Source organism: Hyla sarda, unplaced genomic scaffold, assembly GCF_029499605.1.
Source record: "Hyla sarda isolate aHylSar1 unplaced genomic scaffold, aHylSar1.hap1 scaffold_1264, whole genome shotgun sequence".
Lineage (NCBI taxonomy): Eukaryota > Metazoa > Chordata > Amphibia > Anura > Hylidae > Hyla > Hyla sarda.
In genome coordinates, this window is record NW_026607886.1 from 1 (window position 1) to 13316 (window position 13316).

Genomic DNA, 13316 nt, shown 5'->3' on the forward strand with positions numbered 1-13316 from the left:
CAGCACTGCTCTGCCTGAGCAGAACCATCACCGCCATAGGTTGTCAAATAACCCGGATTTAACCCACACAGGTAAGTCCAATGGGGTGCAGGCATGTCCTCTATGCTTACAGCTTCCCGTGGGTGTTGGTTTGATACCGTTTGGGGACAGCCAAGGAGGCATCTGCAGGCAACAAAGGTAGGTGTGTGCTTGTGTGTGTGTTTCCTATGCAGATCCTAAGCCCAGTGTCACATGCAAGTAGGAGGAGTAAGAAGGGTTCCTGGCAAATCCGGGTTATGGATTGCATTTAAAAAGGCCCCGTGGGAGTGCAATGGGCCCCTGTCTTGCTGCTTAGCAATAATGGTATGGGTTTAGGTTCTGCTGTGTGTACTGGTGGTTGACTGCCCCCCAGCCCAGAGTGTGCATGGAAAATTGTCTGGCAGCCTCCCTGACAGCAAGCAGTGATAGTGCCCATGAAGGGGACCTTGTTGGGCCCGCCCCTTTCACGGTTATCGCTTCTCGGCCTTTTGGCTAAGATCAAGTGTAGTATCTGTTCTTATCAGTTTAATATCTGATACGTCCCCTATCTGGGGACCATATATTAAATGGATTTTTGAGAACGGGGGCCGATTTCGAAGCTTGCTTCCGTCGCCCTATGCATTGACCCGATATGGCAGTATCTTCGGGTACAGTGCACCACCCCCTTACAGGGTTAAAAAGAAAGATTCCTACTTTCATTGCTACCTGCTTGCTGGCTAGCCAGCTAGCCAGCCCTGTGGGCCTTGCTGCTGCAGCCAAAAAACAAAAGGTGGTGCTGCTGCTGCTGCTTCTGCTGCTTCTGCTTGTGTCTGGCCGCTGTTGGAGCGTCCAGGCACAGGACTTCTGCTGCTGCTGACTAAATGGCCTCCTTAATTGGATCATTTGAGTAGCCAGCACACCTGTGCAGGTAGGGCATGACATGATAGGCAGCTGCCTTGATAGCGGGTGGGTGCTGAATGTTCCTAATTGACAAAATAAGATTAATGCTTATGAAGAAATATAAAATCTCATCCCTTCCCCAATATCGCGCCACACCCCTACCCCTTAATTCCCTGGTTGAACTTGATGGACATATGTCTTTTTTCGACCGTACTAACTATGTAACTATGTAACATAACATGGGGGGGGGGGGGGGGGTCTCCTGGCTGTTCACACAGGTGTGTCATTGCTGTACATTGACCATGCATTGCTTCTGTGGTATTGCAAAGGCAAAGACAAATGCTTCCAGCCATCCATTGCACTAATGGATTGGTCATCAGCTGGCTGTCTATGTCCCGCATCAATATAGACCAAAGTACAGAGGGTTAGGCTATGCTATTGTGCACCTACCTGATGCATCAGAAGGTGCGAGGCCCTTGCTAAATTCTGTGCACAGACTTTGAGATCTATACTTTAGACTGTATCTAAACCTGCTCCAACATGGACTGACATTCTGGCCTACTTTCAGCCGATGCGACTTGTCTGTCGCTGAACAGTCGCTTTTTATGTATTCAGCACCTATGTATAATGTTGTAAAAATGCTCTAGAAGCTAAAGTCGCAGAAATGTCACACATATTTGGCCTGCAACTTTCTGTGCGACAAATTCAGACAGGAAAAATCAGTATAAATCCTTAGAAAATTATCCCCCAGTGTCTCCATCTGCTGGCGGTATTGAATAAGCATTGCTGCACTGATGGGGTATGCATTAGACGAAAAAAAAGAAGAAAAAGAAGAATAATACGCCCAGAAAAGAGGCGAAAAGGAGAAAAACGTAAAAAAACGTGAAAAAAAAGTAAGAGGAAGAGAAGGGAAAAAAAGGTGGAAATGGGTTTAAAAGTGATTTCGGCGGAGAATATATATATATATATATATATATATATATATATATATATATACGCGCACACACACACATATATATAAACGTATTCTCCGTTGAGATATTGCAGCCGCTGCTGTGTCCAGGCCCAGGAGCCTTAGCACTGTGCTGTGATGTCACTCAATACCACTGACATCACTAGGTGTAAACAACATCTCTCCTTTGCTGTGTATGTGACTATGGAGCTGTTTGGTGATGTCGTCTATTATGGCCTTCATAGAAGCAACAGGAGATTGTTGCATCCATCTAGAACCCTCAGAACTACAGTGCTATGATGTCACTCACTTCCACAGGCCTTGCAGAGTGTAAACAACAACAACCCAGCTTTGTTGTGTATGTAACCATAGGGATTTGTGATGTCACCTAGAACCTTCACAGCAGCGACAGCTTTATGAGGAGCATCAGCACTGCTCTGCCTGAGCAGAACCATCACCGCCATAGGTTGTCAAATAACCCGGATTTAACCCACACAGGTAAGTCCAATGGGGTGCAGGCATGTCCTCTATGCTTACAGCTTCCCGTGGGTGTTGGTTTGATACCGTTTGGGGACAGCCAAGGAGGCATCTGCAGGCAACAAAGGTAGGTGTGTGCTTGTGTGTGTGTTTCCTATGCAGATCCTAAGCCCAGTGTCACATGCAAGTAGGAGGAGTAAGAAGGGTTCCTGGCAAATCCGGGTTATGGATTGCATTTAAAAAGGCCCCGTGGGAGTGCAATGGGCCCCTGTCTTGCTGCTTAGCAATAATGGTATGGGTTTAGGTTCTGCTGTGTGTACTGGTGGTTGACTGCCCCCCAGCCCAGAGTGTGCATGGAAAATTGTCTGGCAGCCTCCCTGACAGCAAGCAGTGATAGTGCCCATGAAGGGGACCTTGTTGGGCCCGCCCCTTTCACGGTTATCGCTTCTCGGCCTTTTGGCTAAGATCAAGTGTAGTATCTGTTCTTATCAGTTTAATATCTGATACGTCCCCTATCTGGGGACCATATATTAAATGGATTTTTGAGAACGGGGGCCGATTTCGAAGCTTGCTTCCGTCGCCCTATGCATTGACCCGATATGGCAGTATCTTCGGGTACAGTGCACCACCCCCTTACAGGGTTAAAAAGAAAGATTCCTACTTTCATTGCTACCTGCTTGCTGGCTAGCCAGCTAGCCAGCCCTGTGGGCCTTGCTGCTGCAGCCAAAAAACAAAAGGTGGTGCTGCTGCTGCTGCTTCTGCTGCTTCTGCTTGTGTCTGGCCGCTGTTGGAGCGTCCAGGCACAGGACTTCTGCTGCTGCTGACTAAATGGCCTCCTTAATTGGATCATTTGAGTAGCCAGCACACCTGTGCAGGTAGGGCATGACATGATAGGCAGCTGCCTTGATAGCGGGTGGGTGCTGAATGTTCCTAATTGACAAAATAAGATTAATGCTTATGAAGAAATATAAAATCTCATCCCTTCCCCAATATCGCGCCACACCCCTACCCCTTAATTCCCTGGTTGAACTTGATGGACATATGTCTTTTTTCGACCGTACTAACTATGTAACTATGTAACATAACATGGGGGGGGGGGGGGGGGGGGGTCTCCTGGCTGTTCACACAGGTGTGTCATTGCTGTACATTGACCATGCATTGCTTCTGTGGTATTGCAAAGGCAAAGACAAATGCTTCCAGCCATCCATTGCACTAATGGATTGGTCATCAGCTGGCTGTCTATGTCCCGCATCAATATAGACCAAAGTACAGAGGGTTAGGCTATGCTATTGTGCACCTACCTGATGCATCAGAAGGTGCGAGGCCCTTGCTAAATTCTGTGCACAGACTTTGAGATCTATACTTTAGACTGTATCTAAACCTGCTCCAACATGGACTGACATTCTGGCCTACTTTCAGCCGATGCGACTTGTCTGTCGCTGAACAGTCGCTTTTTATGTATTCAGCACCTATGTATAATGTTGTAAAAATGCTCTAGAAGCTAAAGTCGCAGAAATGTCACACATATTTGGCCTGCAACTTTCTGTGCGACAAATTCAGACAGGAAAAATCAGTATAAATCCTTAGAAAATTATCCCCCAGTGTCTCCATCTGCTGGCGGTATTGAATAAGCATTGCTGCACTGATGGGGTATGCATTAGACGAAAAAAAAGAAGAAAAAGAAGAATAATACGCCCAGAAAAGAGGCGAAAAGGAGAAAAACGTAAAAAAACGTGAAAAAAAAGTAAGAGGAAGAGAAGGGAAAAAAAGGTGGAAATGGGTTTAAAAGTGATTTCGGCGGAGAAATATATATATATATATATATATATATATATATATATATATACGCGCACACACACACATATATATAAACGTATTCTCCGTTGAGATATTGCAGCCGCTGCTGTGTCCAGGCCCAGGAGCCTTAGCACTGTGCTGTGATGTCACTCAATACCACTGACATCACTAGGTGTAAACAACATCTCTCCTTTGCTGTGTATGTGACTATGGAGCTGTTTGGTGATGTCGTCTATTATGGCCTTCATAGAAGCAACAGGAGATTGTTGCATCCATCTAGAACCCTCAGAACTACAGTGCTATGATGTCACTCACTTCCACAGGCCTTGCAGAGTGTAAACAACAACAACCCAGCTTTGTTGTGTATGTAACCATAGGGATTTGTGATGTCACCTAGAACCTTCACAGCAGCGACAGCTTTATGAGGAGCATCAGCACTGCTCTGCCTGAGCAGAACCATCACCGCCATAGGTTGTCAAATAACCCGGATTTAACCCACACAGGTAAGTCCAATGGGGTGCAGGCATGTCCTCTATGCTTACAGCTTCCCGTGGGTGTTGGTTTGATACCGTTTGGGGACAGCCAAGGAGGCATCTGCAGGCAACAAAGGTAGGTGTGTGCTTGTGTGTGTGTTTCCTATGCAGATCCTAAGCCCAGTGTCACATGCAAGTAGGAGGAGTAAGAAGGGTTCCTGGCAAATCCGGGTTATGGATTGCATTTAAAAAGGCCCCGTGGGAGTGCAATGGGCCCCTGTCTTGCTGCTTAGCAATAATGGTATGGGTTTAGGTTCTGCTGTGTGTACTGGTGGTTGACTGCCCCCCAGCCCAGAGTGTGCATGGAAAATTGTCTGGCAGCCTCCCTGACAGCAAGCAGTGATAGTGCCCATGAAGGGGACCTTGTTGGGCCCGCCCCTTTCACGGTTATCGCTTCTCGGCCTTTTGGCTAAGATCAAGTGTAGTATCTGTTCTTATCAGTTTAATATCTGATACGTCCCCTATCTGGGGACCATATATTAAATGGATTTTTGAGAACGGGGGCCGATTTCGAAGCTTGCTTCCGTCGCCCTATGCATTGACCCGATATGGCAGTATCTTCGGGTACAGTGCACCACCCCCTTACAGGGTTAAAAAGAAAGATTCCTACTTTCATTGCTACCTGCTTGCTGGCTAGCCAGCTAGCCAGCCCTGTGGGCCTTGCTGCTGCAGCCAAAAAACAAAAGGTGGTGCTGCTGCTGCTGCTTCTGCTGCTTCTGCTTGTGTCTGGCCGCTGTTGGAGCGTCCAGGCACAGGACTTCTGCTGCTGCTGACTAAATGGCCTCCTTAATTGGATCATTTGAGTAGCCAGCACACCTGTGCAGGTAGGGCATGACATGATAGGCAGCTGCCTTGATAGCGGGTGGGTGCTGAATGTTCCTAATTGACAAAATAAGATTAATGCTTATGAAGAAATATAAAATCTCATCCCTTCCCCAATATCGTGCCACACCCCTACCCCTTAATTCCCTGGTTGAACTTGATGGACATATGTCTTTTTTCGACCGTACTAACTATGTAACTATGTAACATAACATGGGGGGGGGGGGGGGGTCTCCTGGCTGTTCACACAGGTGTGTCATTGCTGTACATTGACCATGCATTGCTTCTGTGGTATTGCAAAGGCAAAGACAAATGCTTCCAGCCATCCATTGCACTAATGGATTGGTCATCAGCTGGCTGTCTATGTCCCGCATCAATATAGACCAAAGTACAGAGGGTTAGGCTATGCTATTGTGCACCTACCTGATGCATCAGAAGGTGCGAGGCCCTTGCTAAATTCTGTGCACAGACTTTGAGATCTATACTTTAGACTGTATCTAAACCTGCTCCAACATGGACTGACATTCTGGCCTACTTTCAGCCGATGCGACTTGTCTGTCGCTGAACAGTCGCTTTTTATGTATTCAGCACCTATGTATAATGTTGTAAAAATGCTCTAGAAGCTAAAGTCGCAGAAATGTCACACATATTTGGCCTGCAACTTTCTGTGCGACAAATTCAGACAGGAAAAATCAGTATAAATCCTTAGAAAATTATCCCCCAGTGTCTCCATCTGCTGGCGGTATTGAATAAGCATTGCTGCACTGATGGGGTATGCATTAGACGAAAAAAAAGAAGAAAAAGAAGAATAATACGCCCAGAAAAGAGGCGAAAAGGAGAAAAACGTAAAAAAACGTGAAAAAAAAGTAAGAGGAAGAGAAGGGAAAAAAAGGTGGAAATGGGTTTAAAAGTGATTTCGGCGGAGAAATATATATATATATATATATATATATATATATATATATATATATACGCGCACACACACACATATATATAAACGTATTCTCCGTTGAGATATTGCAGCCGCTGCTGTGTCCAGGCCCAGGAGCCTTAGCACTGTGCTGTGATGTCACTCAATACCACTGACATCACTAGGTGTAAACAACATCTCTCCTTTGCTGTGTATGTGACTATGGAGCTGTTTGGTGATGTCGTCTATTATGGCCTTCATAGAAGCAACAGGAGATTGTTGCATCCATCTAGAACCCTCAGAACTACAGTGCTATGATGTCACTCACTTCCACAGGCCTTGCAGAGTGTAAACAACAACAACCCAGCTTTGTTGTGTATGTAACCATAGGGATTTGTGATGTCACCTAGAACCTTCACAGCAGCGACAGCTTTATGAGGAGCATCAGCACTGCTCTGCCTGAGCAGAACCATCACCGCCATAGGTTGTCAAATAACCCGGATTTAACCCACACAGGTAAGTCCAATGGGGTGCAGGCATGTCCTCTATGCTTACAGCTTCCCGTGGGTGTTGGTTTGATACCGTTTGGGGACAGCCAAGGAGGCATCTGCAGGCAACAAAGGTAGGTGTGTGCTTGTGTGTGTGTTTCCTATGCAGATCCTAAGCCCAGTGTCACATGCAAGTAGGAGGAGTAAGAAGGGTTCCTGGCAAATCCGGGTTATGGATTGCATTTAAAAAGGCCCCGTGGGAGTGCAATGGGCCCCTGTCTTGCTGCTTAGCAATAATGGTATGGGTTTAGGTTCTGCTGTGTGTACTGGTGGTTGACTGCCCCCCAGCCCAGAGTGTGCATGGAAAATTGTCTGGCAGCCTCCCTGACAGCAAGCAGTGATAGTGCCCATGAAGGGGACCTTGTTGGGCCCGCCCCTTTCACGGTTATCGCTTCTCGGCCTTTTGGCTAAGATCAAGTGTAGTATCTGTTCTTATCAGTTTAATATCTGATACGTCCCCTATCTGGGGACCATATATTAAATGGATTTTTGAGAACGGGGGCCGATTTCGAAGCTTGCTTCCGTCGCCCTATGCATTGACCCGATATGGCAGTATCTTCGGGTACAGTGCACCACCCCCTTACAGGGTTAAAAAGAAAGATTCCTACTTTCATTGCTACCTGCTTGCTGGCTAGCCAGCTAGCCAGCCCTGTGGGCCTTGCTGCTGCAGCCAAAAAACAAAAGGTGGTGCTGCTGCTGCTGCTTCTGCTGCTTCTGCTTGTGTCTGGCCGCTGTTGGAGCGTCCAGGCACAGGACTTCTGCTGCTGCTGACTAAATGGCCTCCTTAATTGGATCATTTGAGTAGCCAGCACACCTGTGCAGGTAGGGCATGACATGATAGGCAGCTGCCTTGATAGCGGGTGGGTGCTGAATGTTCCTAATTGACAAAATAAGATTAATGCTTATGAAGAAATATAAAATCTCATCCCTTCCCCAATATCGCGCCACACCCCTACCCCTTAATTCCCTGGTTGAACTTGATGGACATATGTCTTTTTTCGACCGTACTAACTATGTAACTATGTAACATAACATGGGGGGGGGGGGGGGGGGTCTCCTGGCTGTTCACACAGGTGTGTCATTGCTGTACATTGACCATGCATTGCTTCTGTGGTATTGCAAAGGCAAAGACAAATGCTTCCAGCCATCCATTGCACTAATGGATTGGTCATCAGCTGGCTGTCTATGTCCCGCATCAATATAGACCAAAGTACAGAGGGTTAGGCTATGCTATTGTGCACCTACCTGATGCATCAGAAGGTGCGAGGCCCTTGCTAAATTCTGTGCACAGACTTTGAGATCTATACTTTAGACTGTATCTAAACCTGCTCCAACATGGACTGACATTCTGGCCTACTTTCAGCCGATGCGACTTGTCTGTCGCTGAACAGTCGCTTTTTATGTATTCAGCACCTATGTATAATGTTGTAAAAATGCTCTAGAAGCTAAAGTCGCAGAAATGTCACACATATTTGGCCTGCAACTTTCTGTGCGACAAATTCAGACAGGAAAAATCAGTATAAATCCTTAGAAAATTATCCCCCAGTGTCTCCATCTGCTGGCGGTATTGAATAAGCATTGCTGCACTGATGGGGTATGCATTAGACGAAAAAAAAGAAGAAAAAGAAGAATAATACGCCCAGAAAAGAGGCGAAAAGGAGAAAAACGTAAAAAAACGTGAAAAAAAAGTAAGAGGAAGAGAAGGGAAAAAAAGGTGGAAATGGGTTTAAAAGTGATTTCGGCGGAGAAATATATATATATATATATATATATATATATATATATATATATATATATATATACGCGCACACACACACATATATATAAACGTATTCTCCGTTGAGATATTGCAGCCGCTGCTGTGTCCAGGCCCAGGAGCCTTAGCACTGTGCTGTGATGTCACTCAATACCACTGACATCACTAGGTGTAAACAACATCTCTCCTTTGCTGTGTATGTGACTATGGAGCTGTTTGGTGATGTCGTCTATTATGGCCTTCATAGAAGCAACAGGAGATTGTTGCATCCATCTAGAACCCTCAGAACTACAGTGCTATGATGTCACTCACTTCCACAGGCCTTGCAGAGTGTAAACAACAACAACCCAGCTTTGTTGTGTATGTAACCATAGGGATTTGTGATGTCACCTAGAACCTTCACAGCAGCGACAGCTTTATGAGGAGCATCAGCACTGCTCTGCCTGAGCAGAACCATCACCGCCATAGGTTGTCAAATAACCCGGATTTAACCCACACAGGTAAGTCCAATGGGGTGCAGGCATGTCCTCTATGCTTACAGCTTCCCGTGGGTGTTGGTTTGATACCGTTTGGGGACAGCCAAGGAGGCATCTGCAGGCAACAAAGGTAGGTGTGTGCTTGTGTGTGTGTTTCCTATGCAGATCCTAAGCCCAGTGTCACATGCAAGTAGGAGGAGTAAGAAGGGTTCCTGGCAAATCCGGGTTATGGATTGCATTTAAAAAGGCCCCGTGGGAGTGCAATGGGCCCCTGTCTTGCTGCTTAGCAATAATGGTATGGGTTTAGGTTCTGCTGTGTGTACTGGTGGTTGACTGCCCCCCAGCCCAGAGTGTGCATGGAAAATTGTCTGGCAGCCTCCCTGACAGCAAGCAGTGATAGTGCCCATGAAGGGGACCTTGTTGGGCCCGCCCCTTTCACGGTTATCGCTTCTCGGCCTTTTGGCTAAGATCAAGTGTAGTATCTGTTCTTATCAGTTTAATATCTGATACGTCCCCTATCTGGGGACCATATATTAAATGGATTTTTGAGAACGGGGGCCGATTTCGAAGCTTGCTTCCGTCGCCCTATGCATTGACCCGATATGGCAGTATCTTCGGGTACAGTGCACCACCCCCTTACAGGGTTAAAAAGAAAGATTCCTACTTTCATTGCTACCTGCTTGCTGGCTAGCCAGCTAGCCAGCCCTGTGGGCCTTGCTGCTGCAGCCAAAAAACAAAAGGTGGTGCTGCTGCTGCTGCTTCTGCTGCTTCTGCTTGTGTCTGGCCGCTGTTGGAGCGTCCAGGCACAGGACTTCTGCTGCTGCTGACTAAATGGCCTCCTTAATTGGATCATTTGAGTAGCCAGCACACCTGTGCAGGTAGGGCATGACATGATAGGCAGCTGCCTTGATAGCGGGTGGGTGCTGAATGTTCCTAATTGACAAAATAAGATTAATGCTTATGACGAAATATAAAATCTCATCCCTTCCCCAATATCGCGCCACACCCCTACCCCTTAATTCCCTGGTTGAACTTGATGGACATATGTCTTTTTTCGACCGTACTAACTATGTAACTATGTAACATAACATGGGGGGGGGGGGTCTCCTGGCTGTTCACACAGGTGTGTCATTGCTGTACATTGACCATGCATTGCTTCTGTGGTATTGCAAAGGCAAAGACAAATGCTTCCAGCCATCCATTGCACTAATGGATTGGTCATCAGCTGGCTGTCTATGTCCCGCATCAATATAGACCAAAGTACAGAGGGTTAGGCTATGCTATTGTGCACCTACCTGATGCATCAGAAGGTGCGAGGCCCTTGCTAAATTCTGTGCACAGACTTTGAGATCTATACTTTAGACTGTATCTAAACCTGCTCCAACATGGACTGACATTCTGGCCTACTTTCAGCCGATGCGACTTGTCTGTCGCTGAACAGTCGCTTTTTATGTATTCAGCACCTATGTATAATGTTGTAAAAATGCTCTAGAAGCTAAAGTCGCAGAAATGTCACACATATTTGGCCTGCAACTTTCTGTGCGACAAATTCAGACAGGAAAAATCAGTATAAATCCTTAGAAAATTATCCCCCAGTGTCTCCATCTGCTGGCGGTATTGAATAAGCATTGCTGCACTGATGGGGTATGCATTAGACGAAAAAAAAGAAGAAAAAGAAGAATAATACGCCCAGAAAAGAGGCGAAAAGGAGAAAAACGTAAAAAAACGTGAAAAAAAAGTAAGAGGAAGAGAAGGGAAAAAAAGGTGGAAATGGGTTTAAAAGTGATTTCGGCGGAGAAATATATATATATATATATATATATATATATATATATATATATATACGCGCACACACACACATATATATAAACGTATTCTCCGTTGAGATATTGCAGCCGCTGCTGTGTCCAGGCCCAGGAGCCTTAGCACTGTGCTGTGATGTCACTCAATACCACTGACATCACTAGGTGTAAACAACATCTCTCCTTTGCTGTGTATGTGACTATGGAGCTGTTTGGTGATGTCGTCTATTATGGCCTTCATAGAAGCAACAGGAGATTGTTGCATCCATCTAGAGCCCTCAGAACTACAGTGCTATGATGTCACTCACTTCCACAGGCCTTGCAGAGTGTAAACAACAACAACCCAGCTTTGTTGTGTATGTAACCATAGGGATTTGTGATGTCACCTAGAACCTTCACAGCAGCGACAGCTTTATGAGGAGCATCAGCACTGCTCTGCCTGAGCAAAACCATCACCGCCATAGGTTGTCAAATAACCCGGATTTAACCCACACAGGTAAGTCCAATGGGGTGCAGGCATGTCCTCTATGCTTACAGCTTCCCGTGGGTGTTGGTTTGATACCGTTTGGGGACAGCCAAGGAGGCATCTGCAGGCAACAAAGGTAGGTGTGTGCTTGTGTGTGTGTTTCCTATGCAGATCCTAAGCCCAGTGTCACATGCAAGTAGGAGGAGTAAGAAGGGTTCCTGGCAAATCCGGGTTATGGATTGCATTTAAAAAGGCCCCGTGGGAGTGCAATGGGCCCCTGTCTTGCTGCTTAGCAATAATGGTATGGGTTTAGGTTCTGCTGTGTGTACTGGTGGTTGACTGCCCCCCAGCCCAGAGTGTGCATGGAAAATTGTCTGGCAGCCTCCCTGACAGCAAGCAGTGATAGTGCCCATGAAGGGGACCTTGTTGGGCCCGCCCCTTTCACGGTTATCGCTTCTCGGCCTTTTGGCTAAGATCAAGTGTAGTATCTGTTCTTATCAGTTTAATATCTGATACGTCCCCTATCTGGGGACCATATATTAAATGGATTTTTGAGAACGGGGGCCGATTTCGAAGCTTGCTTCCGTCGCCCTATGCATTGACCCGATATGGCAGTATCTTCGGGTACAGTGCACCACCCCCTTACAGGGTTAAAAAGAAAGATTCCTACTTTCATTGCTACCTGCTTGCTGGCTAGCCAGCTAGCCAGCCCTGTGGGCCTTGCTGCTGCAGCCAAAAAACAAAAGGTGGTGCTGCTGCTGCTGCTTCTGCTGCTTCTGCTTGTGTCTGGCCGCTGTTGGAGCGTCCAGGCACAGGACTTCTGCTGCTGCTGACTAAATGGCCTCCTTAATTGGATCATTTGAGTAGCCAGCACACCTGTGCAGGTAGGGCATGACATGATAGGCAGCTGCCTTGATAGCGGGTGGGTGCTGAATGTTCCTAATTGACAAAATAAGATTAATGCTTATGAAGAAATATAAAATCTCATCCCTTCCCCAATATCGCGCCACACCCCTACCCCTTAATTCCCTGGTTGAACTTGATGGACATATGTCTTTTTTCGACCGTACTAACTATGTAACTATGTAACATAACATGGGGGGGGGGGGGGGGTCTCCTGGCTGTTCACACAGGTGTGTCATTGCTGTACATTGACCATGCATTGCTTCTGTGGTATTGCAAAGGCAAAGACAAATGCTTCCAGCCATCCATTGCACTAATGGATTGGTCATCAGCTGGCTGTCTATGTCCCGCATCAATATAGACCAAAGTACAGAGGGTTAGGCTATGCTATTGTGCACCTACCTGATGCATCAGAAGGTGCGAGGCCCTTGCTAAATTCTGTGCACAGACTTTGAGATCTATACTTTAGACTGTATCTAAACCTGCTCCAACATGGACTGACATTCTGGCCTACTTTCAGCCGATGCGACTTGTCTGTCGCTGAACAGTCGCTTTTTATGTATTCAGCACCTATGTATAATGTTGTAAAAATGCTCTAGAAGCTAAAGTCGCAGAAATGTCACACATATTTGGCCTGCAACTTTCTGTGCGACAAATTCAGACAGGAAAAATCAGTATAAATCCTTAGAAAATTATCCCCCAGTGTCTCCATCTGCTGGCGGTATTGAATAAGCATTGCTGCACTGATGGGGTATGCATTAGACGAAAAAAAAGAAGAAAAAGAAGAATAATACGCCCAGAAAAGAGGCGAAAAGGAGAAAAACGTAAAAAAACGTGAAAAAAAAGTAAGAGGAAGAGAAGGGAAAAAAAGGTGGAAATGGGTTTAAAAGTGATTTCGGCGGAGATATATATATATATATATATATATATATATATATATATATATACGCGCACACACACACATATATATAAACGTA

General features: G+C 46.1%; 6 non-coding genes across 6 annotated transcripts; all 6 read left to right on the forward strand.

The window, feature by feature from the left end:
• Positions 1–490: 490 nt before the first annotated feature.
• On the forward strand, positions 491–681 carry LOC130304143 (U2 spliceosomal RNA). Its single transcript, XR_008853945.1, has one exon. It is a non-coding gene; the product is annotated as a U2 spliceosomal RNA (small nuclear RNA).
• Positions 682–2766: 2085 nt separating this feature from the next.
• On the forward strand, positions 2767–2957 carry LOC130304154 (U2 spliceosomal RNA). Its single transcript, XR_008853956.1, has one exon. It is a non-coding gene; the product is annotated as a U2 spliceosomal RNA (small nuclear RNA).
• A 2088-nt stretch (positions 2958–5045) lies between these two features.
• On the forward strand, positions 5046–5236 carry LOC130304166 (U2 spliceosomal RNA). Its single transcript, XR_008853967.1, has one exon. It is a non-coding gene; the product is annotated as a U2 spliceosomal RNA (small nuclear RNA).
• A 2087-nt stretch (positions 5237–7323) lies between these two features.
• On the forward strand, positions 7324–7514 carry LOC130304177 (U2 spliceosomal RNA). Its single transcript, XR_008853976.1, has one exon. It is a non-coding gene; the product is annotated as a U2 spliceosomal RNA (small nuclear RNA).
• Positions 7515–9611: 2097 nt separating this feature from the next.
• LOC130304132 (U2 spliceosomal RNA) lies at positions 9612–9802 on the forward strand. The gene has a single exon (XR_008853935.1). It is a non-coding gene; the product is annotated as a U2 spliceosomal RNA (small nuclear RNA).
• A 2083-nt stretch (positions 9803–11885) lies between these two features.
• Positions 11886–12076, forward strand: LOC130304133 (U2 spliceosomal RNA). The gene has a single exon (XR_008853936.1). It is a non-coding gene; the product is annotated as a U2 spliceosomal RNA (small nuclear RNA).
• Positions 12077–13316: the final 1240 nt, after the last annotated feature.